The sequence below is a fragment of the Trichosurus vulpecula genome, chromosome 2 (assembly GCF_011100635.1).
Source record: "Trichosurus vulpecula isolate mTriVul1 chromosome 2, mTriVul1.pri, whole genome shotgun sequence".
NCBI classification, from domain to species: domain Eukaryota; kingdom Metazoa; phylum Chordata; class Mammalia; order Diprotodontia; family Phalangeridae; genus Trichosurus; species Trichosurus vulpecula.
Genome location: NC_050574.1, coordinates 308,996,630 through 309,014,913, shown reverse-complemented (window position 1 = coordinate 309,014,913; position 18,284 = coordinate 308,996,630).

The following is an 18,284-nucleotide window of genomic DNA, read 5'->3' as shown; positions in this document are numbered from 1 at the left end:
GGATCCTTATGTACGGCTTAGTGGCCCAGCTTCAATTTGAGTCTGCCACCACTTCTCTAAAACACAACGCCTACATGTCTTTCCAGCCTCATCTCCCAATATTCCTCTATGCATTTTCTCTCTTCCAGGCAAAGAAGACTAGCAGCTGTTCTATAAACATGCTTTATGCTTCTGAACCCCTTTGTCTTTCCTCATGTTGGTCTCTTTGCCTAGGAGAATGTAAACTTGTGTCTGTCAAGGTCCTACATATCTTACAAAGGCTAGTTCAAATGCCCCTCCTTCATGAAGTATTTCCTGAATCTCCCAAATAGATACAGTCTCTCCTCTGAACCCATGTAATATGTAGCACTTCTCTCCCTTTTCTATATTGTAGTTGTGTTTATTTTTCTGATCTTCCCTGCTAGACTCCATAGTCTTCTTGAGGTTAATGACTGAATTTTACTCATCTGTGTATTCTCCCACAGAATCTAGAATAGCATTTTGTATATACAGATGATCAAAAAACATTTGTTGAATTGACTCATCAAATAATAATTTTGGAAGATAACTTAAGAAGAGCTGGGCACTTGAACATACATAGATATTTAAGCCCCATCTATCTGTTTGTTTCTGGCAGAATTGCACTTTGGCCATCCCCAAAAGATACCATTTATATAATACTTTATAGATACAAATGCTTCCACTATTGCATATAATGTCAGATAGATGATATGTTGGTTAGTTTTGCTGAACTGCTTTCTTTCTCCTTTTATATCTTTGCTATAAGGGATGGTTTGTTTGGTGGGAGAGAAGGGAGGCATATATTCAGAAATGAAGGTGATATAAAAATGTATCACTAAAAATAAGGTTAAAAACCAAAAGGCTTTCATGCCCATTATCTCAATTGATCCTCAGAACAATGCTGTTACGAGCTAGGTAGGTGTCTGTATTATCTCCATTTTAAGGAAGAAAAAAAAGAGATGCAGAGAGGTTAAATGATTGGCTTAATATCCTGTTGATAAATGGCGGAACCAGGATTCAAATGCAGGCCTTTCAATACTGTCTAGGGGCATCAGTATGCTCCACTTCCTCTCTGAAATTCAGGTCTATTTTTCAAGACCTTCAGAAAATTGTCTTTCCTTTGAAACAGATGTCTCTCAACTTCTGGGAAAAGAGATTTTAAATTTAGATATCTGGCTTCGTAGGCACCCACATTTCCATTGCAATATCTTACTTTCACCACTCTTAATCATTTCTGTAGACATATATTTATGTATAGCTCCCATTAAAGACAGATTTAACAAAGTAGTTTAATATTTCATGGGCCAAGAGCAAAACTGACTATTGACCAGAGTTTCTAATAGGCACTACCTTCCTCATACATTATAATCATCTTTAAGTATTGAATGGGGAAGACTTGCTTGGAATATATGGGAGGGGCTCAGAGTTGTTTTCCTTAGTAAATTGAAATAACTAAAATTATTTGAAAAGCAATGAGGGATGTAGTATTCATGAGTAGAACAACTTAATTTAATTAAATTCATTTACACTTCAGTTCTTCAAATGCTATTTTAAAGAATTATTTGATGTCCAATGAGTCTTTGGAGGCTCCTTTTTACAGACTCTTTTTTTTCCTTCTTATTTCTGAAGATTTAGCAAGATTAGTTATGTCTGGTTGCACCCATAGAAACCAATAATTCTATGTTCATTTTACACTTAGAAAAATTGGAAAGGAGGCTGCTAAGGCTCTTGATTCTTGATTTTGTGGGGTGTTATGTTCTATAGTTAGCACTTTGTTGATAATACATGTATGCAAATGCAAACATTTGAATGTGCATGTTTCATCTTAGTTTCTATTTCTTCTTCATCTTCTTCAATAAATCTCCTGTTTTATCTTTGTCCTAAATAGGATATGTTAACTTTTTAATGTGTATCATACTGTAAGGCAACTGAGGCCTCTCTATGGAGGCAACAGAAGGAATAAGTACAGTCGATATTTTGAGATGCTCTTCAATTATTGTGGGGGCGTGAATCCAGTACAGTTAAGTTAGTTAGCAAGAATTTATTAAATGCCTACTATGTTCCAGGCACTGTGCTAAGTAGGGATACAAAGAAAGGCAAAATCAGTCATTATCTTCAGGCTATTACTCTTTTACTGGCTGTACTTTCCTCACTTTCTAAGCTTTACCCCTTGAGGAAATAACTCAATTTACATTGCTTGCTACCCTCAAATCTGTTCCCCCTTGTCCTATTGCTAATCTTGTCTTGCCAGACTGTGACACTGGGTTACCTCTGCCATTTGCCTCTTTCCCTCCTACTCACATGATGATGAATAGAGGTAGAAGAAATTACAGAACTGTGTCAATTGGGTCCACCAGAAATTTCTGTAATTTAATTTCCTTGGAGACAGCTAGATGGTGCAGTTGGGTGGCTAAGTGGATAGAGCACTGTGCTGAGAATCAGGAAGACTCATCTTCCTCAGTCTAAATCTGGCCTCAGACATCTACTAGCTTTGTGACCCTGGGCAAGTCACTTAACTCTGTTTTCCTCATTTCCTCATTTATAAAATGAGGTGGAAAAGGAAATGGCAAAGCATATCAGTATCTTTTCCAAGAAAACCCCAAATAGGGTCATGAAGAGTCAGAGATGACTGAAAAACAACTGAAAAATTTCCCTGATCCCTCACTGCAGCAAGGTCAACATTGTTTTCCCCCAATCAGTTCACTATCCCACTTTCCACAGTGGCTAGTCCAACCTTATCTTCTGTTCTAAAGCTTCCCACAGCATGTACTGTACTGCCCTCTAAGCTGAAGACTTCACCTCATACCTTAGCATGAATAAATAAATAAATAAATCCATTATTTAAGAAGGCCTCCTTCCCCCTCCATCTCATTCTATTCATTAAGAAATATTCTCCCACTATTTTCTCCTTCATTATGTTTTCTAATGAAGAGATCACCAAGGCCAACTGCTTCACATGAATTCTTGATCTGTTCCCTTCCTGTCTTCTCCAGCAAATTGCCAAATTGCCACCACTATCACTCCCAATTTATCTCTTCCCTCTTTTCTTGTCTATTGAATCTTTTTCTGTTCCCTTCAAATATGCCCGGTCGCCCTCATCCTAAAATATACAAACAAACAAACAAACAAATCACCTCACTTTATCCTATTGTCCTTGTCAGTTATCAGTCTATATTTTCCTCCGTTCATGTCTAAACTGTTTGAGAAAGTTACTGACACACAAGGCCTGCATTTCCTCTCTCACTCTGTTCAAAGCCCTCACAATCTGGCTTCCTACCTCATCATTAATCTGAAAATGATTTCTTCATAATTACTGGTAATTTCTCATGTGCCATATCTAATGACCTTTCTTTAATCTTAAAACATCTTGACCTCCATGCAAGCTTTTGGCATCATTGATTTCCGTTTCTTCCCAGAATACTGTTTTCTCTAGGTAATCATAGGAGTATTCTTTCATGGTTCTTTTGTTCTTTATAGGACCGCACTTCAGGATCCTTTGTTCAAACTTCACTCATCTCACAGTCAGTAAGTATAGGCAACTCAACTCCCCCTACCTCCCAAGGCCCTATCTTGAACACTTTTCTTCCTCCCTCCCTCTCTCCCTCCCTCCCTAACTCCCTCACTAACTCCCTCCCTTCCTTCATTTCTTTGAAAGAAATATATATATATATATAGATATATTCATATAATATATAATGTATATATTATCTCATTTAACAATATTGCCACCTTCCATCCAGTCAATTATCATCTCTATAGAGATGATTCCCATTTTGCTATGTTAATAGTATCCATAGTCTCTCTCCTGAATTACAGTTATGTATCTCCAACTACCTCTTGAACATCACAAATTACATAGTATTATTCTCTACTCTTCACTTTCACTCACCCTAAAAAGCCAATATATGACCATATTCTATCATTTCTATATCTATCATTTATAACATTTATTATATAGGTCCTTTCTACTCATTACAGTCACAATCTTAGCTCTGGTTCTTATCACTTCACATCTGGGTTATTACAATAGCCTTCTAATTGGTCTCTCAGCCCAAAGTCTCTCCTCATGCCCCTCCACCCTCTTTTCAACAGCCAAGGTGGTTTTTCTAAAATGTAGGTCAGACATTCCTTTCCTCATTAAGCTTCAGTGGTTCCCTATAACCTCCAGTTTAAATATACGTTCATCAGATGGTCATTTAAAGATCTTCATATCCTGGCTGTGTTTAATTGTATCTTGTCTGGTCTCCCTGACCCTTCCTACTCCCCCTCTCCCATTGCATTCTAGCAATATAGCAAGTATTCAGTATAAGGTAATAATAGCAGGAAGAAAGGTTGCAAAGGGAAATCTGGACATCGCTTAAAAACAGTCCCAAATATCAAAGGAGCATAATTTGTAAACTGTATCATAACTCCATAAATTAAGCCACTGGCTCCTTCCTACCTCTGTAGTCTTCTTGTTCTCCACTCCACATTCTCTACAATCCAGCTACACTAGTTACTTACTTTTCCTCAAACATAACACTACCTCTCTTCTCCATGCCTTTGCATTGGTCATTCCCTGGGCCTCAAATGCTCTGTTCTGGCTCTCATCTTCACCTCTCAGTTTCCCTTGCTTCCTTTAGGCTAAGCTCAAAACCTGCTTTCTGCAGGATTTTCCTAGTCCCCTCAGCCTCTGGCATCTATGCTTCTCAGATTAACTTTCATCTACTCTGTTGCTATTTTGCACATACCTAGTTAGTGACATGTTGCCTTCCCCTTTAGATGTAAGATTATTGGAGGCAGGGATTTTGTTTTCTTTTTTTTTTTCTTTAGAACAAAGTGCCTGCCATATAGCAAGAATTTAATAAATGCTTGCTGATTCACCATATGACCTGGCATTTATGACCAAACCTTGCTCCTTTGCCACAGATGAGGTTATAGTTGGATTTATCCTCGGAAAAATGGGAGGCATCAACCTGAAATAGATATAATTTTGTTGTAGTCCATCTGTTGAGTAAATATATCTGTGCATTTTTTTAGTATAACAATAAAAATATAATTTCAAATTGCCACATACCCAGAATTGTGGCAGCCCTTTCATACCTACATCTATTCTATTGATGAGGTTTAGACTGTGGGAGCCCCCTTGAACTCCCCTTGAATCTTCCCACTAGATGAGGCGTTTGCCTGAGGCCATAAGCCTGTTATTATTGCTAGGCCCAAATCGCTAGGCTAGGTTACTCTAACCTAGCCTAGCCCTCCATTGTCTGGCTAGTTTCCACCCTTGATCTTGTCAAAGCATCAATGCCCAAATCTGTTACCTTTAAACTAGCCTAGCCCTACATTGCCTGTTATCTACACTCAGGTATTTCCCACCCTTAATCCGTTTTCTTGGTTCCTGGAGTCTGACCTCATCCCAGTCCCATCAAGCTCCTCCTTAGATTCCTCTTCAAGACCATCACTAAATCCCTCCTCCCATCACCCTAGGACCACCCTAGTGTATATAAGATTCCTCTTGCCTCCATAGAGGTGCTCAGATTCCTTCTCCCTCAGTTGGAATCTGAGCTGCTTGTGAAAACGAGTGTCACAAAGAGTGAGATTTCTTAAGACAGCCCAATATGGCGAACCTGTAATAAACTTTGTTTCTCTTTGTGAGAAGGCTTGAGTTGAATTCATTCAGCAGGACCCTTCATGGCAGGATTTTGGGGTCTTGAGCACCCCTAAAAACATGTAGTACCCTGACCTCTTCACTATGACATCAAGCACTTTAGCCTTGAACTATTAATAATTCCCACAGAGAGGGGACTGCTTTTTACTACAAATGCATTGTTGGTTTTTCCTAAAAACTCTGTGCTCTTCATCACTTAGGACTGTTGTTATCATATTAAAAAAAAAAAAAACCTCTAGTTGTTGGGATTGTTTTTAGTAGTAGTCAAGGCACTTTCAAAAAAAAAGGTAATGTTGCTAAAATAAAAATAAAAAAATAAAATAAAAATAAAAAAATGAAAAATACTCATCACAGCTGGAATTACTCACCATTCTTCATATAAGCAGAAAGCTAAAGCAATGGACAGTAGCAGAAGATAACCAATTTCTTAAGGCAATTGTAGAAAACATGAAGCAGTGGGAGCACCGTTGTTTTACTGCCCTCAGATTCATATCAATACAAAGATTCTTCCACCCTTGGTGTCCCCAAACTGCTAAAAAATATCAGCTCTGAGCTTTAAATTCAAATTTCTTACTCCAAAAATGGTGCTTTGTTCACTGAAGTATATATGTGTATAGATGTAGTATTCCCAGCAGGCTTCTCTCCTCCAGACTTCTTCAGTGCACCCTAGCTCTTAGATCCTTTTGAACTCTGGGTACATACCAAAAGATTAACATCAGTTTTGTATATTAAGAATTGATGCCAACTTCAAACCATCTAAACAAAACAAAAGTGCATTGTACTTTTCTTCATAGTTAATTTCAGCCAAGACCCATTGTTTTTCTGAAAAAGCTTCACTCTGATGATTTGGGGAAAACAGTTTTTGATGGAGGGATAAAGGGTAAATAATAATCATCAGCCTGTAACTTCAGACAGTAACAAAAATAAAATATTATGATTTTAGAAGAATAAAGGTTTTAATTAAATAAAATAAATTTAGGTGAAAGTTCCAGGGAATTCATTTTCGGAAACAATTTGAATTGGATGACATCTGAGTTCCCTTCCAATTCTTAGACATCTTTTCAGGGAAAAATATTGACCTCAGGATTTGGATTTCCAGCATCTGACCCCTTTTCCTATCCCATTTCCAGCATAGTTTCTGATCTCATCATCAGCAAGCCAATTAAACAACCTAGATAAGAGATAGTGCCTCCAGAAAGATAAAATATTTTAATCAAAGCACTTTAAGGGTCAGGGTCATCTAGTCAAGCACCCATATTTTATAGATAAGGAAGCTGTGGGATAGAGATCTTAAATTACTTGACCCAGGGCCACATAGCAGCAAAGGGCAGACTGAGGACTAAAACCTGGGGCTCCTCCATCTTAGTTCAAAATATTTTCTTCTATATCATGATTTCTTTTTAATTTGAGAGCACACACAAACCACATGTAAAAAAGAACTAGTATAGATATATACACACATATACATACATACAGACATGCATATATATACATATACAAAGCAGATCTTGACATGGTGAACAGTGGTTGCCTGTCCCTCAAAGCAGAAGAGAGAGAGAGAGAGAGAGAGAGAGAGAGAGACAGGGAGGGAGAGAGACAGGGAGGGAGAGGAGCAGGGTCCTCTAAAGATCCTTTTCTAAAGAAGCATCCTACCTGAGGTTGAGAAGTAAACCTATTAAAATGCAAAATAGAATCTAAAGCAAACCCCAGAGTCTTGTTAAGATCCTTTTTAAGCTAAGCCATTCCAGTAAATGTCCATCTACTGATTATAGGCAGCCCCAGGCATACAGCTATATCCTTCAATGTGTAAAGAGAAACAGGTGAATAGCAGCTCCTATGGGAAATGCCTTGAGCAAAGTAACTCCTTACTCCTTTACATTGTGCCTGGCACACAGTAGATGCTTAATAAATGCATGCTGGCCATCTGCCTTTTTAAAGATGTGGCAGAGATTTGTTTCTTCTTACCTAATTACCAACAGTAGCCCTACTAATACTTTGGTAAAACATCAACTTAAAGTGAAATAATGAACACACCATGTTTTAGTGACTTCATTATAATAATAGGGGATGGTAGTATGGTGTTTTATTGATGCAGTAAGTATGTTTATTTTCTCACTTGACTCTCACCACAGCCCTGTAATTTGTGAAATATTATTTCCTCCATTTGACAGATGAAGAAGCTAATGTATGTAGAACTTGAATGACTTGTCCTGTCTTTAAATCCTACTTCATCTATCAAAATCATTTAGCTCTTGTAACCTTCATTTTCCTTATCTGCAAAATAGGACAAGAGCAAGAAGTAGGAATTTGACTTTTCCAGGGGTTCTTAATTGTTTTTGTATCATGGACCCCTTTGACAAGCTAGCCTGTGATCCCTTCCCAGAATAATATTTTTAAATACACAAAATTACAAAGAAGCCAATTGTATTGAAATAAAGATGTATTATACTTCAGATATGTTTAAAGACCCCCTAAAAACCATCCATGGACCACCTGGACCACTTAACCTAGAGTTGGATCCTAGGTAAAGACCCCTTGCCCTACACACATACCTGTAAGGTGTGACATACATTCAAAGCATAGCCTCTGAAGGTTCCAGGACAAAGAGAAATGCAAGAGTTGTCAAATGATTGAAGCTAAGAAATATAATTTTCAAGAGTAGTTACAGATGATAGTACTGAGTCAGCATCCTAAGGCAAATGAGGGTTTGACAAGAATAATTTATATATTCTGATAAATACTTCAGAAGTTGTTTAACTTGAGTCTCTCTCTCTCTCTCTCTCTCTCTCTCTCTCTCTCTCTCTCTCTCTCTCTCTCTCTCTCTCTCTCTCTCTCCATCTGTCTTTTTTCCTCCATCTGTCTCTCCTCTCTCTGTCTCTTTCTGCCTCTCTGTCTCTGTCTCCCTTTGCTGTCTCTCATTTTCTCTCTCTTTCCCTCACTGTCTCTATCTCTGCTGTTCTTCTATGTCTCTCTGTCTCTGACTGTCCCTCTCTTCTTCTATCTCTCATTTCCTATCTCTATATTTCTCTCATACCTTCTTTGGATCTCTTTTCCTCTGTCACTGTCTCTAGGCATCCCTATGGATTTTGTTCCCGTTTTCTCCTTTCTCCTCCCTTCTTTCCACTCTTTTCTTGTCTATTTTCATTATCGTGATAGACTTGCATCATATTTTCTAAACTATTTTGTTTAGCCAAATCATGGGCTAATTTTACTGCATAATGTTTTATAATTGCTATGTTACTATTCTTATATTTATTTTTAATCAGGCAAGTTGAATTTATGAGTGTATATGAATGTTTATGTGTGTATATACATACATACATGTATATATTTTTTCAAAATAAAAAAAAAACTAACTCAAGTTTCTCATATGGGTATCATTAATTGATTTTTTTTTTCCTTTTCACTTTCCTTCTCCACTGCTGGCCAAACAAATTACAGTATAGGCAATTTTCTTCTCAATCTGTATTTAAGCCCAAACTTGCCTGGTTGCTAGATCAGTGACCCTTTACATAGATGATATGATTCTATTTTCATGTTATTAGTATATTTTTATTTCTGAACTTTCTTAAAATGTTGGTAGAAGTGATTCATTTCTGTTAATGAGGTAACTTAACTTAGTTCTTTAGTATGATTTTGGAAACTCATGTTTACCTTCAGGATCCCTCTCTTTCAAGAATTCCATAACTAACTTTACCTCCCAGTGACTAATCTGTGTATATGTTATCTAGTCAATTTCACTATGAAAATTTCAAGTTCCACAAGGTCAGAGATAAAGTTATCTCTTCCTTTATCTCTCACACAATATTAATTTGCCTAGTACAATACCGATATGAAGTAAATAATCAGTAAGATTGTGTAGAATTTTGTATGAATGACCTTAACGCTTTCTCATTCTCTTCTGGGATAAGAGTCCTAAGATGGACATATATGCATTATATTAATAATTATCCAGAGAGTTTTGTATATGCCATTCCCCTACCTCTTAGTGACCATTTGCCTCTCCTTCCTCTGCAGAATATTTTTGACATTGCAATAATGAGCCATGTCCAAGAACTTTGGATAGTAATAAAGAATGAAGCTCATTGTAGTGGAACTTGCTCAAAGAAAAGTGCCATAGAAATGCAGCATCATAATAATGATGACAATCATGATGATATTTAGCACCCACAGTGTGTCTGTTGCTATATATATGTAGAGCACAGTTAGACAAGGCCTTCCAAATGACTTTCATAATAATAGTTATTTATGGACACTGTTGGGATATAAATTGTCATATTTCTGAATAGCACGTTACATAATACTGGAATTCAGTGTTGCTAAGGTTAGGATAATAATACATTTCATTTACCGAACTCCTTTCGTTCAGTAAACTCAAAGTTCTTTTCATCTGTTATTAATATTGATTGCCTTTCCAGTCTATTTCAATGTCTCTATTTTTGCTCGCTTCGTTGGCTTCCTGTATAAATGTGTGTATATATTTATGCATACCCTCTATTTGTAATAATTATGTCCTTGGATAGACAGAAAAACAGAAGGAAAAGAGATTGCCACTGAAGGTCAAGGCTATACAAAATAAAGTGAAGATTTGTTCTATTTCCCAGGTACTCAAGGTCAAATTCATGATTTTCCCTGAATTCAATGAAAATCAAAAGTTTTTTTTTTCTGAATATTCCAGGTAATTGTAGTGATGCCGAGCTAACAGAATGTTTAAATCTGGTGTGTTAATGTTTTCATAGGATCAAAGTCTAATGAATGTGGAAGGAGGGAGGAAGGAAAGTATTGCATATGAATTCTCCCAATATATGTGTAGCATAATTACAGAAAATTCAGCATTTTCAAGTAGGATGAAAATTGCTCCAGCTGATTGAGTTAACATTTGATTTGGGCTAATCAGTGCAGGTGAAGGCAACATAAAACTGGCAACATAAAACTGGTACCATGTCATCACTCTCATTAGAACATAAGCTCCTGGAGGGCAGCAATTGTTGTGTATTGCTTTACTAGTTATGAAAGGCAATTTTCTTTTTCTCCTGTCACATATTTACATGATAACATTCATATCATCTTGAATAGAATGACCATTACCCCCACCCTGAGAAGAGAGATGAAGTAGGTTGAATTAGGGATGATTCCACCTGCATTAGGTTCATTCTATACATTGCATCAGTTTATTTTGATTACAATTTTGATTAAATCATACAGCAAACTGCTTCAGTGGACGATTGAGAATCACAGATACACAAAGTATTATAGAAAGGAAAGATTTGAGAGAATATGGTGTCCAGGGTTTTCTAAGTCAAATTTCACACTTCTTATCTACTTAAAGCCGTCATCTATTTGCACTACTACAATGTAATTATTTGTGTTTCTTAATAGAATATTGCCATCTGGTTAGTCAACTGGATTTTTTTTAAAGGATGGAATGCATTGGAGAGTGGTATGATGGTTGAGAAGACCCATTGTGTCTATAGGTTTCACATTTAAAATCCATAATCTATTTTGAATTTCTCAATTTAAAAATGAGTAACTTGAATCAAAGAGAGGTCAAATGGCTTGTTCAAAGTCATTAAAGTTGACCACTGTCAGAGTTGGGATTAATAATTCAGTTATCCAATCCAAGTTTTATCTAAGTATTTCAGTTTCCAATCCAGGTATTATTGTTATTATTTTCTACATCAAACTACTTTCTTTCTGAAAAATAAGAATAGATTAGTCACAGATGAGTCATTAGGATCACATAAAATGGCAAGCCAAGGTATAGACATTTTCCATAACTTTATGGGCAAAGTGAAAGGTTGGCCTATGTAGATAATTTAAACTAAAGTAACCTGTTTGAAGACACTGAACAAACCACTCTAGACTTTAATTTCATCAACAGTAATATGAGAAATTTGGACCAAGTTATCTTTAATATACCTTTCTGCCTTGAAATTGTAATTCCACAATTATTTTAGGGGCAAGTACCATATGCCATTTGCTGGTATGAATGATAAAATGTGTTCATTTTCTTGTCTCTCATTGATTATGAAGTCACAGAATACAATATTGATTTATTCTAAGACTTCTTGCTTCAGTATTAAAAACTATGTATCATCTATATTGATGCACTCTTCACTGATACCAATTACAATCCTTTCTTTATGAATACTCTGGGCATCACAAAACAATTACAGGGTGGTCAACCTTCCCATGATGAACCTCTATAAAATTAGTGGAACTAGTCCTTGAATACAGCTTATCATCATACATATGTTTGAATCTTTTTACTATTTAATGGAATATAACAGTGTTTGTACTGTATTGGTATAGCCTTCAAGCACCCAGGCATCACCACCATGCCATCATGAGCCACTGGTTCCAGTCTCATTAGAGGACTACAAATAAGTTTCGTGTAAGAATTCTTAAATTTAAGGTTCATTGAACCTTATATAGGTTACTAGGACAACTATAAAATTACCTCTGGAAAATCTATCTAAAGACAAAGATATAATAATTTAGTTATTTCACTTTTTCCCTTCAAGTTCAGGTATCCTATGCTAAAATAAATAAATAAATAAATATCTATATATCTATATATCTATATATCTATATATATATATATACATATATGTATGTATATATATATATACACATATATATATACATACACACATATAGTATATATATACATATATGTATATACAGAAAGAGAAATGCAGATATATATACACACAAACTGCACATTTCATGTATGTAAATGTGTGTATACCATGTTAATGTCTGTGCTATGCTAACATAATGCTGTAATTCATAACCATTGCTCAGAGAAAAAAAAAAGACAAAAATAGAGTGCCTATCAATGTTTGAGCAATGTCCTGAGGGGGCCTTCATTATCTTTGGTGAGGTAGAATTCTCATGTGACTTCAGAATCAGTGTTATCACAGGTCTGATTAGTAGTAACATGCTGCTGGTTTTCACTGGTAAAAGGTTTCACATCTCCAAGAAAACCTATTGTCTACTAGAAACAAACTTAATTCTAAGACATTACAAAATGATTTACCTTTCAGGAACACTCACAGTAACAGAGTATCAAACGGAAGACATAATAAACAAAATGAGTCTGTGTGATAAAGATAAGTACAGTGTCAGGACCTGGAAAAAACCACAGGGATTCCAAAACCCTGAACAACTTCCTGAACAGAATTTCAAATATCAGTTGCATAACAAAAGCAGCATGAATCTCAATCTCCTAGGGCTTAAATATGTGAGGGGTACTCATCCAAGATTCCCCAGGTGGATAACCTGGAAGTTCAAGAAGACATGATGTTCTAACAATCCCTCCAGAGAGAGGAAGCCAAATTTAAATAAACAGTCACATATCAAAGTAGGGAATATAGAAGAAAAATTAAAGTGTAATTTCTTAAGAAATCAATATTAATGGTTATGTTTGGCAAAGTAGTTACCTGGATAAAAGAATGATTCATAAAGTGTTTATGTTTCCTTTAAAAGCTTTATAAAAGGATAGAATAGAAGGAAGAATTCTCTTGGGAAATGAGGTATCTAGGTACCAACACATCGGATTGTGGCTGCCATTTTGGAACTGGCTCTTCAAAGCAACCAGTCACCATGACTACAGGATGGAGGTCATCTAGTTATGCTTTCAACTCCTCTAACTATAGTTGGAGGATATTTGTTCTCATATACGCTTTAGAAAATGAAACACTAAAATTTTAAATATTGACCATTGAAGTTTATTTAATATCAAGAGAAGTAAATATATCATCTGGGACCTTGGAGATTTTTATGAAATTCTGTCACCTCCACACAATTCATGATAGGCTCAATATCTTTTCCTACTCTCAAACCCAAACTCCAAATACTTGTCTGAATGTGAAGCTTCATTTTATTTCAAAAGAGAAGAATTCATTTTTAATTAATTTGAAAAAAGGAAATAATTTCACACTCTTAGAAGAAACAAGGAAAGTTGTCCTATATTCTTAGGGGTGAGGCGAAGCCAGTCAGCTATAAGAACAGCCATAGATATCATCAGTACTGAAAAGACCTGGTTACTAAGGAAACTTCCTTCTTGAGTCTCAAGTATTTCAATTACCTCCTCCTTGATTTTTTTCTCCCCTCCAATCCATTTTCTATTCCACAAACAATATGATTTTCTGAAAGTATATATCTCGTATACTATTACCTCTTGCATCAAATATAAACTTCTTTGTTTCACATTTAAAACTCTTTATAAAATGGTTCATTCTTATATGGTGGAGTGGATGAAGCTCTGGGCCTGGAGCCAGGAAGATCTAATTTCAAATCAGAACACTTACTAGCTCTGTGACTCTGGACAAATCTTTAAACCAATATTTGCCTCAGCTGTAAAATGTGATAATAACAGCACCTATATCCCAGGGTTATCACGAGGATAAAATGAGATAATAGTTATAATGGAATTAGAACATTGCGGGTACTTTAGAAATATTTGTTTCATCTCTTCTTTCCTTTTCAACACTCTCCTATAACTTTACTGGCTTTCTTGTCATTCTTTTTATATGATACTCCATCTGTGATCTCTGTGTCTTTTCACTAACTATTCTTCATGACTAGAATGTATATTGTTCTCCTCTCTATTCTTTGGAATCCCTGGTGTCTTTCACGATTTTGCCTTCTACATGAAGCCTTTCTTGATTTGCTGCCTTTATCCAGCTGCTGATGGCCTTGTTTCCCAAACTACCTTGTACTCATATTGTGTATATTCAGATTATATTTGTAAATTGCACTGTAACTGGCATATAGGAGGTGCAATATAAATACTATCTATGATGATGATGATGATGATGACGATGATGTTGATGGTACATGTCATCACTCACATTGGAACATAAGCTCCAGGAGGGCAGAGACTATTGCACTTTTTTTCCTTCTGTCCTTAATGCCTATTATACAGTAGGCACTTTATAAAGCCTGATTGATTGATTGACTGGTGACAGCCAATCCCCAGTCAGCCTTGTTCTAAGCTTTGTCAGCAGTTACTGAAAGTGGATGGTCGTTAGTACAGTAGCAGAGAAAGAAAGAAGATACAGTTCTTTAGATAAGACATTTCTCTGACAAGGATCCATAGATTGTCTGGGAACCACAGCATTCAATTGAAAACATTCATCACGAAAGTGATATTTATTTGTAACTGTATATTCACTCCTCAATATGCACAGGAAGGGGAAAAGACCTAAGGAAGCATTGTTATGAATACATATCTCATAGACTCAGAGAATATTAGAACTGGAAGACAACTGGAGGTCATCTTCCTTAACTATATTATTTTCCAGATAAGGTATACAAATCATACCATAGCTTTAAAAACAAAATAAAACAAAAAACCATCAAGTTATGTCATTAGTGTACAAAAACTTAATATAAACTGGGAAGTCTTTGAGCCCCACTATTCGTGCATACAATAACTCTAAATTTTACTCTGGAATTTCTAATACACTGTTAAGCATCTTCTGGTCACTGTGATTCTCTCGGTGTAACCTATGATCACATTAAGGTTTTTTTTTTTTTTGACTACCATATTCTTTGATTCTTTGAGGTTATAGATCCAGTAAAAACCACATATATTTTATACATAAAGTTCTTCATTACTCTGGCACTCTCCTCTGAACCCCTTCTAGACTTGTACAGTTTTTATTATCTAGATCTAAAACCTGGTTAAGAAATTAAAGATTAGAATGCTTATTATATTTCATTTTATTAGATTTGAGCCACCATTTTAGCCTGAAGAAATACTTTTGGATTACAATTCTAACACCATAAAGTCTTAAATATCCCTCCTGATTTTTTTAATCTTTTGACAATCTGATAATTATTTTACATGTGTCCAGATTCAAATCACTGATAAAAAAATGTTGAGCAGTGCAAGGTAAAAAGAGATCTCTGAGATTTTCCACCCAAACCCTCCTTACTAATTCACACAGATCCAGGAAGAGCTATTATTTGAATCTAGTCATTCAATTGGTCTCCAAGCCACCTAAATCTTTGTATCTTGTCTAAAAAACTATGATGAGAGATTTAGGCTCGAATAAAAGGGTTTGGAAGCACAAAGTAAGTAAGTATACGGATCATTCACTGTTGATCATTTAGAATAAAAATGTGAAAAGGACATTATAATGTACTGAAAGTATTTGAATATGTAATTCTGGAGCCATTGCCCTTGATTTTTCACACACACACACACACACACACACACACACACACACACACACAGAGCACAAATTAATGAACTGGAAAAGTTCCACAATATTGAAAACAGGCAAAAATGATTCCAGTTAAAAAAATGAGGGGAGAAGAAGGCAGTTCATCAAACTATACGTTGGTGAACTTGACATCAATTCCTGGCAAAACTTGAAAGTAGTATTAGGGTTATGGGTAGTAAGCATTGAGGAAGAGAGACAATGGTCATTTCAAGCAACAATAGGTTTATCAATGAAATGGCATGTCTAAGTAATCTCTTTATTTTTTTGTGTGGGACTTCTCAAGAAATAGATCAGGCCAAAGATTATTATTTTTAGTAGAGAAAACAAAAAATCAGTCAGTCAGTCAACAATCACTTATTAAGTGCTTTCTATGTGCCAGACACTGTGCTATGTGCTTGGTATACTAAGAAAGGCAAAACTCAAACCGAACGAAACCTAGCAACAACAATGAGGCTCTGCCTTTGAGGAGTTTACATTCTTAAGGAGGAAAACGACATCTAAATAAATAGATATATAAGATAGATATAGAACACGTAAAAAGAAATCTGGAAGGGGAAAAAACTAGGAGCTGGTGAAACTGGGACCAATTTTCTGAATAAGAGGGACTTCTGAATATTAAAGGAAGTCAAATGAACTAAGAAGTAGATGTGAGCAGACAGAGGAAATGGAGAGAAGTGCAAAAATATGGAAATAGAAGATGGAATGTCCTGTTTGAGAATTGCAAGTAATCCAGTGTAGCTGGGTTATGGAGTTCATGGAGGGGTGGGAGTGTAAGATAACTAGAAAGTTAGGAAGGGGCCAGGTTCTAAAGATTTTTAAATGACAGAGGAATTTATATTTGATCCTGGAAGTAATAGGGAGCTAGTGGAGTTCATGAGGAGGAGGAGGATGTAGTCAGATTGACACTAAAAAAAAATACCTTGGCCTGCTGAGTAAAGTATAGCCAGTAAAGAACAGATGGGTGAAGAGAATAGTGCTCATGGTGAGAATGAAATACTGAATTGGGATAATAAGGCACAGGGAAAAATAGAATTATTTTAAAAACTATCATCAGATAAAGGAATTTCAGTTTGTGAACAAGGAAATGAAGTACTTTTGGGTGATGGTAAGATCAGTGTTTTGGGCTTTTCTGTGTGTATCTGAGGTAGAGTAGAAGGGGTAGATCATGGAAATTATGTAGATTGAGGACCTGAGGAAATTAAGGTATTCGAAAGAGTATCAACATGATAAAAGCTCTAGGAAGAAGAAAGAGTATTGGGAAGAGATTATGTCAGGTACTGAAATCCTTGTGTAAAGAGAGAATATTCTGAAGACCTAAAGATAATAGAAAGATCTGCCCTGGGTGGTAAATTTGTATAGTGTGAACCTCAAAGGAAAATTAGGAAAGTAGTATTTGAATGGGTCTATTTTCTCTCTGGCACCTAGGGTGTACTATTTCTTGTTTGACCTTCATTTTTGACATAACATAGGAAACACACACACACACACACACACATACACACACATACACACATGATTTTTTGCTTTCCTTATCAACCATTATTCTGAGCTTTAATGTGCCTGACACTGTTTCTCACTTGAGTGTGCTTTTATTTTGATTCCCTCCTGTTTTTTGCATTACCCTCCTTTTAAAAATCAAATGAATTCTGATAATGTCTAATGAATTCCCTGGTCAGTCTCTTTAGGTATTCTTTAGATATCTTCTTATTCATTATGAGAATCATTCATATTTACACTGCCAGAATTTCATTCCTGAAATGCTCCATCTTTCTTTATGATTTCCCTTTTAGGATTTTAGGCCATGGGATCCAACCTTTTTTTTCCCTGCTGAACACCTTAGAGTCTCTTCTCCCAAAACATAGGAGGAACATCAGATTATGTACATATATTCCAACCTTTTTGTGCATTACTCCCCTTCCTACACCTATACTATGGTCCTTCTTAAAATCCCTTACAGTCAAACTACATCTCTTGCCTTTGCACTGGATGTCCTCAATTCTGGGAATGCACTATCTCCTCATCTCTGCCTCTTAAAATATCCTTTTTATTCAAAAATTTGCTCAAGCAAGGCCTTCTAAATTAAACTTTCCCTGATTATTCTCAGGTACTATTGCTCTCACCCCAAAATTTACCCTTGTGATGATTTGTGTGCATACGTGTATACATATATACACACCAATTTATGTAAACATTATCTCCCCAATAAAATGTATGTTCCTCAAGGAGAGGCAATGTTTTAATTTTTCATTTTAGTTTTTTTATCTCTAGCACTTAGCACATAGTAGGAGCTTAGTACAGGCAGCAAGGCGGCATAGTGGAGATTGTATTGAACTTGGAGTCAGGAAGATCTAAATTTAGTAAGTGCCTCAAACACTTACTAGCTAGTTATGTGATCCTGA